The sequence below is a fragment of the Mastomys coucha genome, unplaced genomic scaffold (genome assembly GCF_008632895.1).
Source record: "Mastomys coucha isolate ucsf_1 unplaced genomic scaffold, UCSF_Mcou_1 pScaffold18, whole genome shotgun sequence".
NCBI classification, from domain to species: Eukaryota; Metazoa; Chordata; class Mammalia; order Rodentia; family Muridae; genus Mastomys; species Mastomys coucha.
This window is the reverse complement of record NW_022196900.1, coordinates 12885316-12906087: the sequence shown is the minus strand read 5'-3', so window position 1 is coordinate 12906087 and position 20772 is coordinate 12885316.

Sequence of the window (20772 nt, the reverse complement as noted above, 5' to 3'; positions counted from 1 at the left end):
GACCAGGCTGGCCTTGAACTCAAAAATCCGCCTGTCTCTGCCCCCCAACTGCTGGGACTAAAGGCATGTGCCACCACTGCCTGGTCTCTGTTGAATTCTTATCTGCTATTTGGTTGCTTATCAATCACCTTCTGAAATTGTTAAGACACACTAGAAGTTTGTCGAGTCTACATATTAGGCAATTTTGTGTGTTGTCTCTCTTTTTAATTCTTGCAAAAGTTATGTACAAGTTGGACTTAGATTTTTTTTTTACTGCATCTCATTTAAAGGACTCATGTTTCCTATTTATGGATCTACAAAATCACAGCTGTTCTATCTAGCTAAAACTAACCCCAGTGACATTGTGGAGGTATTTGGAGATATTGCTATTGACCATCTAATGTCAGAAAAATGCACCTCTGGGATACGTTAGTGATTATGTGCATTATCAGCTTAAAGGCATGCTGTCAGTGCTGGGTAGTAGGGCAATGACAGCTGAGGGGCTTCATTTCTGGATCATTATTTCTTGGCCTGTATCCTCAGAATACAATTTGGGTTCAATATCATCTGTATTGTGAGGCCACTACATCAGACAAACTTTGAACTGTCCACAGTCTGGGAAGGTTCTGATTCCCACTCTGCCACGAAGGATGTTTATTTCTAGGATAAGATAAAGTGTTGTATTTCTTAGTGATTTCTTCTTCTTTTTTTAAACAACTTATTTTTAAATTAGATGTTATTTATTTACATTTCAAATGTTATCCCTTTTCCTAGTTTCCCCTCCGAAAATCACCTATCCAATCCCCCGCTTCCCCTGCTCACCAATCCACCCATTCCCACTTCCCTGTCCTGGCATTGCCCTAGACTGGGGCATTGAGCCTTCACAGGACCAAGGACCTCTCCACTCACTGATGTTCAAAAAGGCTATCCTCTGCTACATATGTGGCTGGAGCCATGAATCCCTCTATGTCTACTCTTTGGTTGGTGGTTTAGTCCCTGGGAGCTCTGGAGGTACGGATTGGTTCGTATTGTTGCTCCTCCTATGGGGTTGCAAACCTCTTTAGCTTCTTGGGTCCATTTTCTTGCTCCTACATTGGGCACCCTGTGTTCAGTCCAATGGATGGCTGAGAGCATCCACCTCTGCACTTGTTAGGCACTGGCAGAGCCTCAGGTGACAGCTATATCAGGTTCCTGTCAGCAAGCACTTGTTGGCATCCACAATAGTTTCTGGGTTTGGTAACAGTATATGGGATGGATCCCCAAGAGGGACAGTCTCTGGATGGGCTTTCCATTATTACATGCTGCATGCTCATCTATTCATGGTCTTTGAGGTTTTTTTCTTATCTTTTGGAATAATATTTCTATAAATATCAGTTTATAAGCTTCTGTGTAGATATATGTGGCTACTTCTTTTTGTTTTGCACCTAGAAGTTTGTACTTATTTGATAGCTATATGGTCAGTCATTTGAGAACAAGCTAGATCTTTTTCAAAGTTGTTGCCTTACTTTAGAAACCTTTATCTTGTTCTCTAAGTTTGTGGGCAGAACTGGTTTTTCAAGTACTTGCAAATACTTGTACTCTGTGCATCTTTTCAGGTAGGACACAGTATCCCTTTGTAGTTTACTTTACTAATGCTTATGATGGCAGATTTATTTTTATATACTTTTTGGACATCTATATTTATTTCTTAGGAACAAATTGAACTAGTATTATCCATCTATCTGTGGCTAAAATAACAGAAATGATGAAATTGACATTCATATTTTATTCTTAGTCTTAGGGAAAAGATATACAGGCTTTCATTGTTAAGGATGATGCTAGCTAAAGATTATTCGTAGATATGCCTTATCAATTTTAGGAAGATTCTGTTTGTTCTTAGTTTCATGATTGCTTATGTGATAAAAAGATATTGGATTTGTTAAAACCTACTATTTCTGTTGATATAAAATTTAGAGTTCCAATTTATATAAAGATGTGATATATAAAATAAATTTATATAATATACATTTGTAAAGTGGGAGAGAATTGATCTTCCTCTATTTTTATATGAGATTATAAATACAAGTGACAACATGGGATTTTGTTTCAAGCAGTCTGCAAATGCATGAGCTGCATATTAAGCTACTTGATTTTGATATTAAGCCAACACTATATCCCCATGATAAGTCCAACTTGGCCATAGTACATAATTTTGTGTTGATGGATTTGATTTTCCAATAATTTTGAAGATGTTTTTCTTCATTTCCATAACAGATATTGGTCTGTAGTTTTCTTTTCTTGTGACAACTTTGTCTGGTTGTGACAGTTATTTTTCCTTTTTAGTACATCAAATTACAATGGGAAAAATTGCCAGTGGTATGATAATAATACTAATAATAATTAGTATTTATTGAGCACAAAATATATACCTAAAGTTCTATTCATCACTTTTACAGACTGTTTAATATACAATTCTAATAAGAACCATGTTTCAGGCCCTATTAATTCTGTCTATGATGAAATGAAAAAAGAAAAACTAAACTTGAAAGCAAAACAGAAGCTTTGCAATTTTATGCGGTCCCATTTGTCAATTCTTGATCTTAGAGCAGAAGCCATTGATATTCTGTTCAGGAAATTTTCCTCTGTGCCCATGTGCTTGAGGTTCTTCCCCACTTTCTTCTCTATTAGTTTCAGTGCATCTGGTTTTACGTGGAGGTCCTTGATCCACTTGGACTTGAGCTTTGTACAAAGAGACAAGAAGGCACATGCTTGTAGACAAACAAGTATTTGCATATAAAAAAAAGAATTGAAGACCCAGAAATAAACCCATTCACCTAAGCTCATTTGATCTTTGACAAAGGAGTTAAAACCATCCAGTGGAAAAAAAATCAACATTTTCAACAAATAGTGATGGTTCAACTGGAGGTCAGCTTGTAGAAGAACACAAATTGACCCATCCTTATCTCCTTGTACAAAGCTCAAGTCCTAGCAGATCAAGGACCTCCATATAAAACCAGATACACTGAAACTAATAGAAAAGTAAGTGGGGAAGAACTCAGAGCCCATGGGTAGAGGGGAAAATTTCCTGAAAAGAATACCAATTGCTTATGCTCTAAGATCAAGAATTGACAAACAGGACCTTATAAAATTATAAAGCTTTTATAAGGCAAAGAACACTGTCAGTAGGACAAAACAGCAACCAAAAAATTGGGGCAAAATCTTTACTAATCCTATATTATATAGAGGGCTAATATCCAATATATTCAAAGAACACAAGAAGTTATACTCTAGATAATCAAATAATCCTATTAAAAATGCAGTACAAAACTAAACAAAGAATTTTCAACTGAAGAATATCAAATGGCTGAAAAGCACCTAAAGAAATGTTCAACATCCTTAGTCATCAGGGAAATACAAATTAAAATAACCCTGAGATTCCACCTCACACCAGTCAGAATGGCTAAGATCAAAAACTCAGGTGACAGCAGATGCTGGCGAGGATGTGGAGAATGACAAACATTTCTCCATTGCTGGTGGGATTGCACCAGCACTCTGGAAATCAGCTGGTGGTTCCTCAGAAAACTGGACATAGTACTACCTGAGGACCCAGCTATACCGCTCCTGAGCATATACCCAGAAGATGCTCCAACAAATAATAAGGACACATGCTCCATTATGTTCATAGCAGCCTTATTCATAATAGCCAGAAACTGGAAACAATCCAGATTTCCTTCATCAGAGGAATGGATACAGAAAATTTGGTACATTTACACAATGGAGTACTACTCAGCTATTAAAAAGAAGAATTTATGAAATTCTTAGACAAATGGATGGAACTAGAAAATATCATCCTGAGTGAGGTAACTCAATCAGAAAAGAGCACACATGATATGCACTCACTGATAAATGTATATTAATCCAAAAGATCAAGAATACCCAAGATAAAATTCACAGACCACATGAAGCTCAAGAAGGAGGAAGACCAAAGTGTGGATGCTTCGGTCCTTCTTAGAAAGGGGAACAAACTACTCACAGGAACAAGTACAAGAGACAAAGTATGAAGCAGAGACTGAAGGAAATGCCATCCAGAGACTGTCCCACCTGGAGATCCATCCCATATATATCCCTTAAACACAGACACTATTGTGGATTTCAAGAAGTACATGCTGACAGGAGCCTGATACAGCTGTCTCCTGAGATGCTCTGCCAGAGCCTGACAAGTACACAGAAGCATGCTTGCAGCCAACCATTGGACTGAGCACAGGGTCCCCAGTGGAGGAGTTAGAGAAAGGCCTGAAGGAGATGAAGGGGTTTACAACCCCATAGGAAGAACAGCAATATCAACCAGCCAGAGCACTCAGGGTCTAAACTACCAACTAAGGACTACTCATGGAGGGACCATGGCGACAGCTGGATATATAGCACAGGATGGCCTTGTCTGATATCAATGGGAGAAGAGGCCCTTGGTCCTGTGAAGTCTCGATACCCCAATATAGGGGAATTCGAGGGCGGGGAGGTGGGAGTGGGTGGGTGGGTGTTGGAACATCCTCATAGGAGCAGGGGGAGGGGAGATGGGATAGGGAGTTTCCAGGGGGAAAACGGGGAAAGGGGATAACATTTGAAATGTAAATAAAGAAAATATCCACTTAAAAAATGAAAAAAAAAAAGAAATCAAAACAGAGTTAAAGCAGAACAAAATATGAGAGTTAAAACATTTAACAAACTTTCCTAAATTCACACATGTATGAGTTGAGTACAAAGTTAAGCTTATTTTTTCTTCTGTCTGTAGTATCAATATTTATGGTGCCTCCATCTATACTAATATATAGATACTTTTGACACATTTCATCAGAAGATTAATGTTATTATCATAAAGAAATGTTTAACTTCTTAAATTTAATTACCTTTATCTCTTCTAGTATTTTACTTTTTCACTTTCTTCAGTTTTCTAAGATCTACCCTCCTATTGTTTATTATTATCACAGTGGGATACTTTCTGTTATCTCGTAATCTATAGTGGTTATTGTTTAGAAACAATAACCTAAGCTCTGAGCAATTCTTTCAGCATGGATGGCAATGAAATTGCATAAACATAAAATTTAATGTAAGGATACTTTAATTTAATGTACTTAAATGTCAGTTTAAAAGTAAGTTACTTTTTCTTTAGCAAAAATATAAAACATGAAATATCAAATCACCCAGAAGTTTCTCTGAATAGACATAGATTTTTTTCTGGATAATTAATTGATGGACTTGAGTGTTACCATAACAGGATACAGAGAATTACTGTTTCATTTGTTCAGTGATTACCATCCAGATATACTTGGTTTCAAAGCCCGTGTCTGTTGTTGAAAATGAATGAGCAATTCTGATTCAAACAAACTAATTGTTAAAATATAATCATGGCCAGGCAGTGGTGGTATACACCTTTGATCCCAGCACTTGAGAGGCAAAGGCATGCAGATTTCTGAGTTCGAGGCTGGCCTGGTCTACAGAGTGAGTTCCAGGACCGACAGGGATATACAGAGAAACCTTGTCTAGGGGGGAAAAAAAGATAATCATGGGACTTGTAGTATGGGCTTATCACATGAGACTACCAGAAATTACTTTTAATTTTAATGTACTTTTAATGTAAGAGGAGTACATTGGTGTATTAGAAAATAGCAACCTCTTTCTAATAATCCATGCTTAATTGGGGGGTGTATAAAACACCAAATTTTAATAATAAGAATCACATTGAAGACAGAGAAAATATGTATTTACCAATGTGAGTTACAAGTACTGACTTGATAGAGATCAATTCTTTCAATGTTTCAAGTGAGTACACTGATAGTGGCATCCCAAGCTGACCCTACGGGTATGACCTTAGGAACGAATGAAGGTTACAATTAACTGCTAAGTGGGAAATTAAAGAGGTTATACTTGTACATAAATAACTTCTGGTATTCATATTCCTCACAGGTAATTCCTTAATTTATTTCAGTTGTTTTGGCTGAAAATGTTGAAGGGAGTTGTGTTCGGGGTGTTATTGGTTGCCTTGAAGAATACAAAGCATTGATGAGAGCCTTGCCCTGTTCACTCAGCTTGTTCCTACGTAGAACATTTATATTTTATTCATTGTTCCTTACATTCGGAGACCGGATCTTCTAGCCTTGATCTCACCTCATAATTCATTTTGGTCTCAAATTTGTAGTCTTCTTGCTTTAATCTCCCAAGGCTGGAATTTTTTAAAAATAACTAATAACAGAGTTTATTTGACCTGCTTTAATTATAGCTATGATATAGTAGAGATGGCTATAAGGAACATAGGGTTGGTAACCCAAATAATAAAGATGTGACAACTTCTGAGTTGCACAAACCACCCTTTGTTTTGCTGTTTTGATTATAATTGCAGTTCTGAAGTATTTAACACTATCAGTGGATATCAAGGTTACTAAAGTACCATGATAATATTTAGCAAGTAGGTGAATTCAGAGTTTTGGTCTGCTGTGCCCCAGTTTGAAGTTTGGTTTGCAACTGATCACCAAATATACCTATATAATTTGTAAGGTATTACATTAAGGTATCCAGTGATCTACTCTATGCATCATCTGAACTTGTTTTTTTTTTTTACTTATTTTTTATTGTGCATTTGCTAAAATCCTGAGTATAGAATCTCTGAATATCTCCAACAGATCTAGTGATATGATCTTGTTTTGTCCCTAAAAGATACTTTTAGGCCATCCTGGGCTATCATATTCTTTAGTGGGAATGGACCATTCTCATGTACCCTCAGAATCTGGGCACATATCTCAAGTTTTCCCCATCTCAAAGGGAAATTTAAGCAGAGAGCCACATCCACATTGTCTGGACTACAGACAACATTTTCCAGATTTCTGAGATGATAATTTTATTAATAATTTAGGAGCTTTAGTATATAGTCAGCATGACACTCAAAGTATCAATCATACTCAAGTAATGTGAAATTTCATTGGTCATCCCTGTTACATGTACATGTGTAAATATATCTAATTTTTTAACATTTATTTATTTATTTATTTATTTATTTATTTATTTATTTAATGTGTATGAGTACACAGTAGCTGTCTTGAGATACACCAGAAGAAGGCATCAGATTCCATTACAGATGGCTGTGAACTACCATGTGGTTTCTGGGAATTGAACTCAGGACCTTTAGAAGAGCAGTCAGTGCTCTTAACCACTGAGACATCTCTCCAGCCCAATATATCTATTTTTTGACACATCTCACAGAGCTGTGCAATCACAATTTATGTTATTTTAAGCCATTAAATATTTTAGGCACCAATAACGAGAAATAATATGCTATACGTAAATTTGGAAATATGTTTAGGTCAGTTCTATTCTATGTTTTAGAGATATTGGGTCTGTCTCCTGACAGCTTTTCTCTGGACTTCCTTGAGTGAAATTTCACACCATCAAATACACAGAGCTCCATGAATACGAATGAGGGTGCAAGGAAAGCTTTCAAGATGTCTGTTTACTAAGTTGCTGCTCTATGTGTTAGGAAAGCATGATTAAAATAACTGCCACTTAATTGAAGCTTAGGCCAACTCAACACAGTACAGAGTTGACATGAAAGTTTTGAGTCATAGAATTTGTAGTATAATAAGTCTGTGCTTATCTTAGCATTCCTCACAATAGTTCAGATAATCAGCCTAAGTACTCATTAACATGCAAATGAGTAAAAAATACTACTTATACACAGTAAAGTATTATTTATCTACAAAGATTTATATATATATCCATATATATATATATATATATATATAAAATGTCATTTTCTGTAAAATTCATGGAACTTCAGAGTTCTTTGAGTTTGTGGATTGTAGCATGGTTTTCCAGTACTTCATGGCTAATGTTCATTTATAAGAGATTATATACCATGCATGTCTTCCTGGCTCTGGGTAACCTCACTCAGGATGATTCTCTAGTTCTGTCCACTGTCCTGCAAAATTCATGATATACTTGTTTTTTAAGAGCTGAGTCATTCCATTCTGTAGATGTACCACATTGTCTTTATCTATTTTTCACTTGAGAGATGTCTAAGTTGTTTCCAATTTCTGGCTATTATGAATAAAGCTGCTATGAACATAGTTGAGCAAGTCTTCCTGTGGTATAGTGGATTATCTTTTGGGTATATGCCAAGGAATGGTATAGAAGGGTCTTGAGTTAGAACTATTCCCAATTTTCTGGGAAACTGCCAAATTGACTTCTAAAGTGGTTGTACAAGAATGCACTCCCACCAGCTAGAGAAGAGTGTTTCCCCACTTCTACATCCTTTAACATGTGCTTGAGTATTTGGTCTTAGCCATTCTGGTGGGTGTACAATATCATCTTGGAGGTAAATGAAGAAAGGGAACTGGGTAAGAGAGGAGGTGAGGAGAGGCAGCTGGGTGGTAATAATGTCTGTGAGGGATCTAGAGAGTATGAGAGTGGGCTGGCAGTGAGAATGGAAATTGGCAAGGGGATCTCTGGTTACTAGCTGGTGGACTAGGTGAAGGCTTGTGACAGGAGAGGATACAGGATGTCTATGGGGGTGACCCTAGCTTAGGTTCCTACCAAAGGGGAATACAGAGCCTGAACTGGCCACCTACTGTAACCAAGCAGAGTTCCAGAGGAAGGAGGAGGACATCAATCCACCCACAAACTTCTCAACACAAAATGTGTTTTGCCTATAGGGGATACATATGGAGCAGAAACAGAGGGAATATCTAACAAATGACTACCTCAACTTGAGACCCATCGATGTGAAAGAACCAACTCCTGACACTATTCTGCTATGCTTGCAGATAAGAACCTAGCATAATTGTTTCTTGAGAGACTTCATCCAGCAGCAAATGGAGGCAGATTCAGAGATTCCACTGCCAAACATCAGGCAGAGTCTGGGGAGTCATGTGGAAGAGTGGAGGATAGAAGTGAGCAAATGGGAGATGTCGATGACACAACAAGAAGACCTACAGAATCAACTAACCTGGGACCATGGGAGTTCACAGAGCCTGTGCCACCAACCAGGGAACATGCAGGTCCTGGACCTAGATCCCCTACAAATTTAGAAGTTCATCTTGGTCTTCATGAGGAGAAGGGAAGGGGGTAATGGAAGAGGGATTTGTAAGGGTGTTATTGGAAGAGGGGAAGAGGGGGCCTATGATCAGGATGTAAGGGAATTTAAAAAAACTGGATGCCTTAATCCTAGTGCTAGGATGGAGGAGATAGGTGGATGGCAGGGGCTTAACAATCAGGCTAGCAAAAACGTTGAATGTAAGGTTTAATGAGAGATACTGTCACAGATTTATGGTGAATAAGTGGTTGAGAAAGACAGTCTAGTGTGAACCTCTGACTTTCCCACATGCCTATGTAACTAAGTAGGCACACAAACACATGTCAACACACACACACACACACACACACAGTGGGAGAGGGAATGGTGGATCTGGAGCTGGAAGTGGAGGGGGGAGGAAGGAGAGGGAGATAAAGAGGGAAAGGGAGAGGGATGCAGAGAGGGAGAGGGAATAAAATTGTAGTTGGGCATGGTGGCATGGATCCATCTTTAATCCTAGCACTTTTGAACTTCTGAGGAGGAGCCAGGAGGATCAGCAGTTCAAGTTTCCCTCTGCTACACAATGAATTAGAGGTAGTTTGACTATATAAGACTCTGCTTTGATAAGACAAATGAAATGAAACAAGTCCACACTTCAAAGTTTAAGTACTTTTACTTATTTCTTTCATTATCAGTTTTTGTCACTGGAAGATTCACACACAAAGAAATTTTAAAGATACTATATAGCTTAAGAAACAATAAACTCATTAATTCTTTGGCTATCAGTTTTGCTGATATAATTGATATGCCAGAGACCACTTACAGTCCATTTCTGAAATCCTAAGTACAAAAGATATGAGAGATTTATGTCTGTAAGGAAGACTTTTCAATTAAAATGTAATTTAAAAATATTCATTTGGGTAATTACAATTTGTGAAAAATGTAATAATGTATTTAATTTAAACTAAACCCAAAGGAAATTAGACATTTTGAAATAGTATTATTTCTTACTGTTGAAAGTTATGAAGGATTAAATACTTTTAATCTTTATGGTTTTTACTGTTGTAGGTATTTTTAACCACAGAAAAATAATGCAATGTAAAGAGACAAAATACAGATTGTTTACCTTATGATTGGATATGGTTCTTAAATAATCAGCAGTTCTACCTGTCCCATCTTATTAATGAGAAATATGGTTTGAAATGAATCAATGCCTTACCACAAATCATTCAGTTTTTAATTTGAACCAGTACTTAATCATAAAACTGATTTTCTCAAAAGTTCATTCTTACCCAAGAACAATTTCAAGTTTTGAATTTCAGAAACAAGATGAACTCTTTTAAATTAAAGTAAAAGTTTGTGTGAAATACAAAGGTGAAACTTGACCTGTTGGCATCGTCTTACAAGCCTGGATACTTGGAGTCAGAGGCAAGCCTGGATTAAAGAGGGATTTTTAGGCTCACTTCAGAGACTAAATGAGACTACTTTTCAAAATATTACATTTTTTTTTTAAAAAAAGTGCTAAGATTGTATAGCACAGTGGGAAGGCACTTGCTTAGTATATGCAAGAGTTTAGGTTTAGCTCTCAGTACTGTGGAAACAAAAAGTACAGCAGTAAATGTAGAGAAGAGAAAGACATAGCCCAGTGAATAGACCTCATTCTGCATGTATTCATTTACATATCTGTCAAATTTTATTGCTTTCTCACCATTACTATCAGTCTTCTGATGACTAAGGTAAGAGAGAAAATAAGACAGGTATTGTTTTTTTGTCATGCTTTTATTGGATTCTGGTGAGTTCAGAAAATATGATAAGAAAATGTATTTTATTAACATTAATGTAGTAAAGTTAAGAAACTAATTGCAATATAATTGTTGCTCAAAACACAAAGAAATCCTGTTTTCTCATGATGTAAATCTCTTAGTAATAGAGAGGATTCTACTCCCAATGCCAACTCCAAGAACTCTTCCTTGTATGTAATTCGTAGTCAAGGTGATCTGAATATCAAATATTGCTATATACAGCACAAAGAGAAAAATAGTTCTATTAATAACATAAAAAAAGAGGGAGAGAAACTGCCACCAGAAAATAGATCCATCAGGATCATAATATGTTGGCCAAATTCAGTCTCATCCTTAAACTTTCAATGTAAGGGGCCAGAAGGAACAGTGGTTTTGCATAGTGGAAATGGGAATTCTCAGAATCTTTGATAACATAGCTGTACCTTTGTACTTTGCAAAGATGATGAGTCTATTAATCTTTGCTATTTATGGACTTGGTCTTATTGAGAAAAACAATCATCAGGTAGATATAATCCAATATGACTCATGACTGTAAGATATTAGGACACAGAGATGCTGTGAGAACATCATTTAAAAATGGTGGCAAAAATGAGACGGTCACTCCTCTGCTGCCATGGCACCATGAAAAAGCTAGTGGCAAAGTGGGGAAAAGAAGCAGGTTTTGAAGTTCACTCTTGATTGTGCTCACCCTGTAGAATGTGGAATAATGGATGCTGGGAATCTTGGCGGAGGAGTTGCGACCATCAAACAGAACAAGAACAAGATTGCCCTTACTTCTTGGATGCCTTTCTCCAAAAGATATTTGAAATATCTCACCAAAAAATATTTGAAGAACAATCTCAGAAACTGATTGTGTGTTGTTGCAAACAACAAAAAGTGCTACTTCCAGACTAACCAGGAGGACGAGGAGGAGGAGGACCAGGAGGACAAGGATGAAGAGGAGGAGGATTAAGATACACTGGTCTGACATGTTTTGAATTAACTCATAAATACAATTTAGAAACAAACAACAAATTTTAAAAAGTCACAACTAGTGACCCTTTAAAGTTCAGAAATGCCAAAGATGGTTGGGTCTTGGTTATTTACTCATCCCAGTCACCAAATACTTGAAACAACTTAAAAGGAGAAAGGTTGGTTCTTGTCTTAGTCCATGTTCTATTGTTATGAAGAGACACCACTGAATCTATGGGAACAATTTACCCTCAAACTGCAACATAATGGTGACTGATGGGGTGAGGGTTGAGACGACAGGGGAGGACAGAGAAGGAGAGGGAGTATAGGGAGGAATAACTAACTGTAATGACGTTTGAAAATGTCATATGGAAACCAACTAATGAAGAATCTCTCTCTCTCTCTCTCTCTCTCTCTATATATATATATATATATATATATATATATATATATATATATATATGGGTCTGGAAGAAGTTGGGTGGTAAATACTATCCAAATATATTTTATGAAATTTATAGAATTAATAAAATTATTGTTTTTCTTTTAAAAATGAAAGATGAGACCTCTTAAAACCCTTCAGGTAAAAATTCAACTATGAAATCCCTTCAGATTTATAGTTTTAAGCTCCAGAGGTGTAAGATAGTAAGCCTTTACAGCTTTAAACCATCTCTGTTAGTGCTTGCCCAGAGCAGCCAAGGAAACTACTAGAAGCGCTGTTATTGAGAGTGAAAACCTATTGTGTCAGGAGTAGGTAGGTAATGAGTAACCAGAGGACTTTTTAAGTTGCTATTTAAGTTGAAACATAAAACATCAGGTGTAAGGATAGTTAAACTCTGAGGAATGTGTAATTAATATTAATTACTATCATGTTCACAATCAATAAAGTCCAATATAAAAAATAATAAAAAAGAACAAAATATACAAAACTGCAAATCCATGATTCTACAAATTAATTGTTAGGAAAAGTCTTTTTTTCTTTCTTTTTTTTTCTGTTTGGTTCTAGAATTTTTTCTTTTTCTTTTTTTCTTTAATTAGACGTTTTCTTTATTTACATTGCAAATTTTAACTGCTCTGAAACCCCCCATCCCATCCCCCTTCCCTGCTCACTAACCCACCTGCTTCCATTTCTCTGTCCTAACATTCCCCTACATTGGGGCATCAAACCTCCAGGAGACCAAGGGCCTCTCCTCTCATTCATGTCCCACGAAGGCTTAGGGAGATTACTGTGTTTGGTTTACTCTTCTCTTGCACAGCCCTTGTATTGCTGTGTGAGAGGTCACCTGCTTTATGTATTTATTTTATGATTTTATTTACTTTTGAGAATCTCATACAACATATTTTAGTCATATTTGATCTTTTCTTTGAGCTCCTCTTATATCTTGCCCCTCATCTGTATCCACCAAACTATGATGATAAGAGCCAGAGATAGTGCATGACTTCCAGGAAGTCGACTTTTCCAGATGTAATAGGGCTGGTGCACATATGAATTTAGAGACAGTGAAAGCATGTAATCATTGCATATGTAAACCCAAGGACTAAATCAAAGGTAAGAAATAGACACTCTGGCAGGGCACATACCTTTAATCCCAGTACTTGGGAGGCAGAGGCAGGCAGATTTCTGAGTTTGAGGCCAGCCAGGGTCTACAGAGTGAATTCCAGGACAGCCAGGGATATACAGAGAAACTATGTCTAGAAAAAAACCAAACCAAACCAAAACAAAACAAACAAAACAAAAAAAGAAATGCTAAAAAGAAATAGAAACTCTGGCCATGAAATTTCAACCTTAGAGTTCTCATAACAGAAGAAATGGTCCCCATATCCTTTTTAGCAGGGTAAGTTAGATTTTAGACAACATCTGTAATTGTATCTGAATTAAAGGATTAAGGTAGCTTTAGCACAGATCTAACTCATGTCTTACCCCAATTAATGTACTCAAGCCATCTAAATATAGATAGCCACTGTAGTCTGGAAAGAGCAGGTAGAAGGAAGGATAAGAAAGAAATAACATTAGCAGAAATATTGTATTTCCTTACTTTGTTCTGGAAGGAAAGCCTTCAAAAAATTTAAATGTTAAGCTGAGGTAAACTATTGACGAGCTAGAAGGTCATAAAATCATTAGGTTATACTTTATGATTTTGTGAGGATGAACTTGATCTAATACCTTTGAAGAAATTTAAACTCTGAAAAGTTTGAGATAAGATAGGCTAATTTCAGAAAGTATTATGGATTCTATAAAAGTAGGAGAAATGATTAATGTACAGTGTTTTAAATGTTCTCATTTTTATTGTCAAAAACTCATGATGATGTAAATTCAATGAAGTTCACTACTGGTAATATCTGGATATTATTAGCTAGCTCAGTTGTCTGTCAAGGCAGATTTTCAGTTATAATTGTTTTTTTGTTCCTGGTGGTAGCAAGCAGGGTGGTTTTTTTTTTCCAAAAATGAATTGGTATATTTACAAGCTAATTATGTTTTTAAATTTTAGTCCATTTGTACAAAATGAAATTGGTTTCCTGGAAACTTGTTCAACAACCTGTCACAGGTGCTTAACATTAATAAAAACAACAATTAAACCTGCAACCAGTTCTGTGTAAGAGATTCTCATAATATGAGTGTCCTTGTTTTGGTGAGTTTATATAATGTTCTTTATGATTTTTATATTAAAGTATAATACTTTAAAATTTGATGTTAAAATGAAAATTTCATACATAAGGCTGAGAAATGGGCTATATGGACATATTAGTCTAACTAGTCAACGACTATTACCATCTTGCTATCAAAATAGCTCTGATGACAGCTAAAGAGATTTTGTTTCCTCTGCTACTTGGCTCACAGGAAGTCAACTTCTTTGTAGTCATGCAACAGAGTTATCAACTTTTCTAGATTTTTGACCTGTGTGCTTAGAATCTGTTTTAAGCAAATGACTATGATAGGCATGACTCTGTTCCAGAACTATCCCTCAAAATGCCCAATAGCATCCATGTTTTTCATCCTGGGAATTTTGCCTTTCCTTGCTTGAGAGACTAGGATATTTGATGAGAGCTCAAAAAAAGTAAACAGTGAAGATTCAAAGCTCATTGCCCCATCTCATCAGCCCCAAGTGCAAGTGACTGGCCCAATGTACTTATACCAGTAACTCCTCTCTGGTCCATAAGAAATGTCCAGCTGCATCCTGACTTTTCAATAATGAGCAAATAAAAACAGTTGTTGGAAACTTCTGTGTACCAGAGTAGGTTGTACAGAAAAGACCAGAAGTTACAATGAGATTCTCAAATTTAGCACAATCATTATATGAGGTTTACAAGACCATGAAGGTCTTTAGTGGTACGATGTGATAATGCAGTCACAGTGACCTTCTCAGTCTTTAATCCAGCAATATTGTTACTCATTTAAGCATAACAAAGAAAGAATTTTGACATATTACAGGGAAACCTAATAAAACAGGACATGGGACTGTTTGAGCCACTAGAACCTATCCAATGTATGACTATCCTCAGCTAGAGCAGTCATAGCAGATATAGCATTTCTCTGGACCCTTAGGTTTTCTACATGTAACTAAACACATATTCCTAGAGTGATTAGAATCCCAATTACAGAGCATTGTTTATTCCATTTGGGCCAGAAGTAAAGGCCTTTAAATCTTGATCAAATTAATTTTATTAATTTGTGCTTTCATTCTCGATGGGATGCTCACAGGCTGTGGAAGCAGATGGGAGAGAGATTTAATAATATACTTAGTTCACATTAGAACTTAGAAATATACTTAGTTAACATTAGAGATATTACAATAATTTATTAAACCATACCAGAAGTTAAAGAAACGTTAGAATGTGGGCTTTCTCCCCAACTAAGGTGACACTTAATGAAAAACAGTCATCAAGGAAATGCAAATCAAAATTACTTGGAAATTTCATTTTACACCCGTCAGAATGTCCAAGATCAATAAAACAAATGACAGCTTATGTTGGTGAGGATGTGGAGTACAGAGAACATTCATGCATTGCTAGTGATACCCAAACTTGTACAGAATCAGTGTGGTGGTTCTTCAGAAAGCTGGGAATTAATCTACTTCAAGATCTGGCAATAGCACTTTTGAGTATATACCCAAAGGACTCTATGATCTACTAAGAGTCACTTTCTTAAATTCTCAAACATATTCATTGCTTCTCTATTCGAAATAGTCAGAATTTGGAAATAGCCTATATGCTCATCAATGGATGAATGGATAAAGAAAATATGATACCTTTATACTCAGCTGTTAACAAAAATCAATAAAATCATGATATTCACATGTAAATGGATGAAGCTAGGGCAAAAACATTTTGAGCGAGGTAATCACCTCCAACATGATAGGTCAAATGTGGTATGTATCTGGTTATACATGGATGTCAGCTGTGAGTCTTCTATAAGCCAGCTACAATGCAAATAACCACAGAGGCTTGGTTTAGAGTAATGAACTTGATGAGGGGAAGGATCTCCCTAGAAAAGGATAATAGATTAGTTATAAATGGACAGCGGCTAGGGGAGAGTCTGGAATGGAAAAATCAAACAGAGAAGGGGAGGAAAGAGTAGTGTTGGGAGGGAATACAGTGAAGGGCAGTTAAAACTAAGAGCCATTTGAGGAATGGTATCAACACATAATGCAATCTGAAAGAAATATAAATGGAAGTAACAGGAAAGACAAAACTCCAACTAGACATCTGTTACCACCACTTGAAACCCAAGTTTCCAGGCATGAGCTTCATCTAACTGAGTTGTTGCCCAAAGGGATTCTGTGGTAACCCCAAACAATTCAGGCTATTACTAAGGTTACTGGTTACTACCCACAAATTGATGGTAAGCCCTATTGCTGAAGACAACACTTAAGTATCCTATTGAATATGGAGAGGTCAACCTAGCACTAGAAACCTTACGTATGCTATAATAAGACAAAGGTAAACACTAGCCTAATTACAAATGCTTCAATCTATAATATATAATCTATCTGTTTGTAAGATACCCTCAGACAATTGTGGCACAAAGGTTGTTGGAGTAACCAACTACTATCTGATTGGAATTAAGACCCACTCTATAAGATGGACTTTTCTCAGCAGTGCTTGGGTGACCAAGAACTTGAGTCTAGATAGGCCAGTGACCTAAAGAGAAAACAAATGTTACCTTTGTGCTTATGAACAAACCAACAAAATAACTCTCAATGACATTCTGCTACACTCATAGATCAAGATATTACTCCACAATCATCATAGAAACTTCCCCCTGTAGTAAATGGGAACAACCAGCAAGAACCACAAATGGACAATATGCAGAGAGTGAGAGACCTTGCAGCACTTCATCTTAAATAGGATTTTTATATCAACCCCTCCTCACTATGGCTCTGGGAACTTTGTAGAAGAGGAAGTGGAAAGATTTTTTTTCCTTTTTTTAAGAAATTAATCATTTTATTCATTTACATTTCAAATGATATCTCCCTACCTGATTACCTCTCTCCCACAAAAAACTTCCATCCCATTCCCCCCTCTCCACTCTCCCCTTTGCTTCTATGAAAGTGCTCCTCTACCCACTCATCTACTCCTGCCTCATTGCTCAAGCATCCCACAACATTAGGACATCAAGCTTCCATAGAAACAAGGACCTCCCCTCCCACTGATATCAGATAAGGCCATCTTCTGCTACCTATGTATCTGGAGCCTCCATGTATGCTCTTTGGTTGGTGGTTTAGCCCCTTGGAGATCTCAGTGGTCCAGTTAGTTGATACTGTGTGTCCTGTGGAGTTGCGATCCCCTTAAGCTCCTTCAGCCCTTCTCCCAGCTCTTCCATTAGGGTACCTGGGTTCAGTCTGATGGTTGGCTATGAGTGTCTGCATCTGCATGGGTCAAGTGTTGATAGAACCTCTCAAGGAACAGCCACACCAGGCTCCTGACAAGCAATAGTCTGGGTGTTTGGTGTCTGTAGATAAATGGATACCTAGGTGGGGTTGTCTCTGGAGAGCCTTTCCTTCCATCTCTGTCCCTGTCTTTTCATTGGATAGGAATTAAAATTTCCTGGGTTAAAAATTTTCAGAGGCATGGGTGCCCTCATCCTGCAACTGTTGGCTTTGCCTATCTACTGGAGGTGGTCTCTACAGGTTGTATCTCCCCTTTGTTGGTTATTTTGGCTAAAGTCATCATCTTTTGGACCTGGGAACCTCTTGCTTCCCTGGAATCTAGGACTTTCTAGTGGCTATCCCCAGTTCCCAGCTATACCATTCCTGGGCATATAGCCAAACGATGCTTCAACATATAACAAGGACATATGCTCCACTGTGTCTATAGCAGCTTTATTTATAATAGCCAGAAGCTGGAAACAACCCAGATGTCCCTCAACAGGAGAATGGATACAGAAAATGTAATTCATGTATACAATGAAGTACTACTCAGCTATTAAAAACAATGACTTCATGAAATTCACAGGCAAATAGATGGAACTAGAAAATATCATCCTGAGTAAGGTAACTCAGACACAAAAGGACACATGTGGTATACTTATCACTGATAAGAGGATTTTAGCCCAAAAGCTAAGAATATCCACAATACAAGACAAATCATATGGAGCTTAAGAAGAAGGAAGACCAAAGTGTAGTTGTTTCAATCCTACATAGGCCAGGGAATAAAACAATCACAGGAGGTAGGGGGAGGGAAGAACCTTGGAGGGAGATAGGAGGGGGAGAGAAAAAGTGGAGGTAGCATTAGGCTTTTGAAGGGACAGGAGAAAAGTACAGAGGGTCAGGAAATTGAATAGAAACATGTAGCAGTGGGGGATGGGGAAGTGGAAAGATTTTTAAGGATCAATGTTGATCGAACACACCAAGTAAATAAAGGCTTCTAGATGCAAGAGTATGATGTATATACAAAGTCACAGACATGGCAGCATGCAAAGGTCCTTCTTACTACAATTTCAGATTTCTTGTTAAATTATGTTTTGATGTGTTTTTAATCTTTATTTCAATATTTTATTATTAACCATTAATTTGTTTCAGTGTTTAATTTATAATATCAAATTTCAACATAGGTATATATGCATATAGGCAAAAAACAATATATATAGGATTTGGTACTACTCAAGTGTTCGGACATCTACTGAGTTCTTTGAATTTCTTTCCCAAGGATTTTTCTTTCTCTCATTTATTTAATTTTTATTAAAACTAGATTTTTTTCTCCCAGACTCCTATAATCCTTCTTCCACCTCTTTTGCCAGGATTTACCAAGCTCCACCTAATGTTTGGCTATAGGTCTCTGCATCCGATTCCTTCAGTTGCTAGATGAAGCCTCTCTGAAATCAACTGGACTTAGACCAAACCAGCTCATGGTTCTGAAAGCCTGATATCTAAGAGTGAGACATATAAAGTTTTTGTTCCCAGCATAAGCTGTATTGGTTTGCAAACTGTTAACATCTTGAATCCACAGATGTTAAGGTCAAGGAAGAAGCAAGGTATCTTGTCTCCTGAGTGCCATCATATGGTTCCACCTTTGTGATTTACATGTCTCCCAATAGTCCTATTTTAAATCCCATCATGAAGGTTACAAACTATGCATTTTGGATGTAGGGCACATACTTGAAGTCTTTAACATTTACAGTCTTACATTACATAAAAGCATGCTTTCACTTTCTTGTCATTGTTGTAATTTGTATGTTTTTATACTAATTTCCAAAAAGCCCGATAAAGTACAAATACTATCAATTTTCTGAGGTAAACACACAATATCACATTAGGAAAAATAAAATATAATGTGTGTTCATAATTGTCTCGTAAGTTCAACAAGCTTAAATGTTAGAATGGTAGCTCAAATCATATTTATTATACACATGAAAGAATTTGGTCTTTCTTTTAACATGTGTTTAATGGGCTGTGAGTAGACATCTATTTAGACTCCAATATAATGGGATTGGAAATTGCTTTGAAAAACGTGTGCTAAAGCTGCATAGATTCAGAGTCAGAGGAAGTCACAAGCAAACCTTGGACACACTACTGGAATTCATAGTGAGTTGTAGATGAGCGAGTGCTTGCTTAGCATGTGTAAAGTCCTATGTTCAGTCTCCAGCGTGCCAATATCTCTTGAGATCAGAGTATATCACAATTAGGGTAAAAGCTGAAATAACATCAATACATGCTTCTTTCTGCTATTGGCCTGCAAGGTTTTCAATACTCTTTAAACAAAAATGTGCTCAGGTCCTTTGAACCTGCTTCCTAACCATCGCTTGACCTTTGATCTTCTGTGCTTCTATTTATATCACTTATTTCAGCCAGAATCCTGTCAAGTTTGTTTTAGCAGGAATCATCTTTTACTTCTGATACTACCTGTCACTCATTTTTTCTCAATGACTGTCCCCATTTTCTGCTCCTTGGCTGTAGGTCCCCTGCTTTAAAATGGATGGGGAATTGACCCCAGTCTATAGTGAAATCAGTTTATCCCCCCATTGCAATAGCTATAGAATAATAATATCTTTTTACTATCCTAAATGCAATCAGGATTTAGTTTTCCTTTAACCCTAGCAGACCTTGTATGTGTCAAAAACACAGCAAAGGGTTTAAACTGTGATTTGTCTGGATTTCACTGAACTTTAAAGGACTTCTGTTCTTCCTAAAGCATTTATTGAGAGCTATTTGCAAAAATTTTGTACGCACTCTTCTACAAACTAAAAGTGAAATTTTAGAATTGGAAGAAAAGAGTTCCCTTTAGAGACTATTAGTCATTTGGACTTCAACCTATTAAGCAGGTTAAAATTTATAGCATTAGAGGAACTTAAAAGACACCATAATCAATCACCTTTATGGTTTTCGAGTTTTTCTCCTTGACACAGTAAACTTTCCCATTTACTTCTCTCAATATAGTAAACAGAAGCAAAACTGATTTTTGTCCTTTTGTAGATACTCACTTTTTTCTATGCATGCCATGTGTGTGTGTGTACTTTCATATATATATACACATAGGTATATATATATATATATATATATATATATA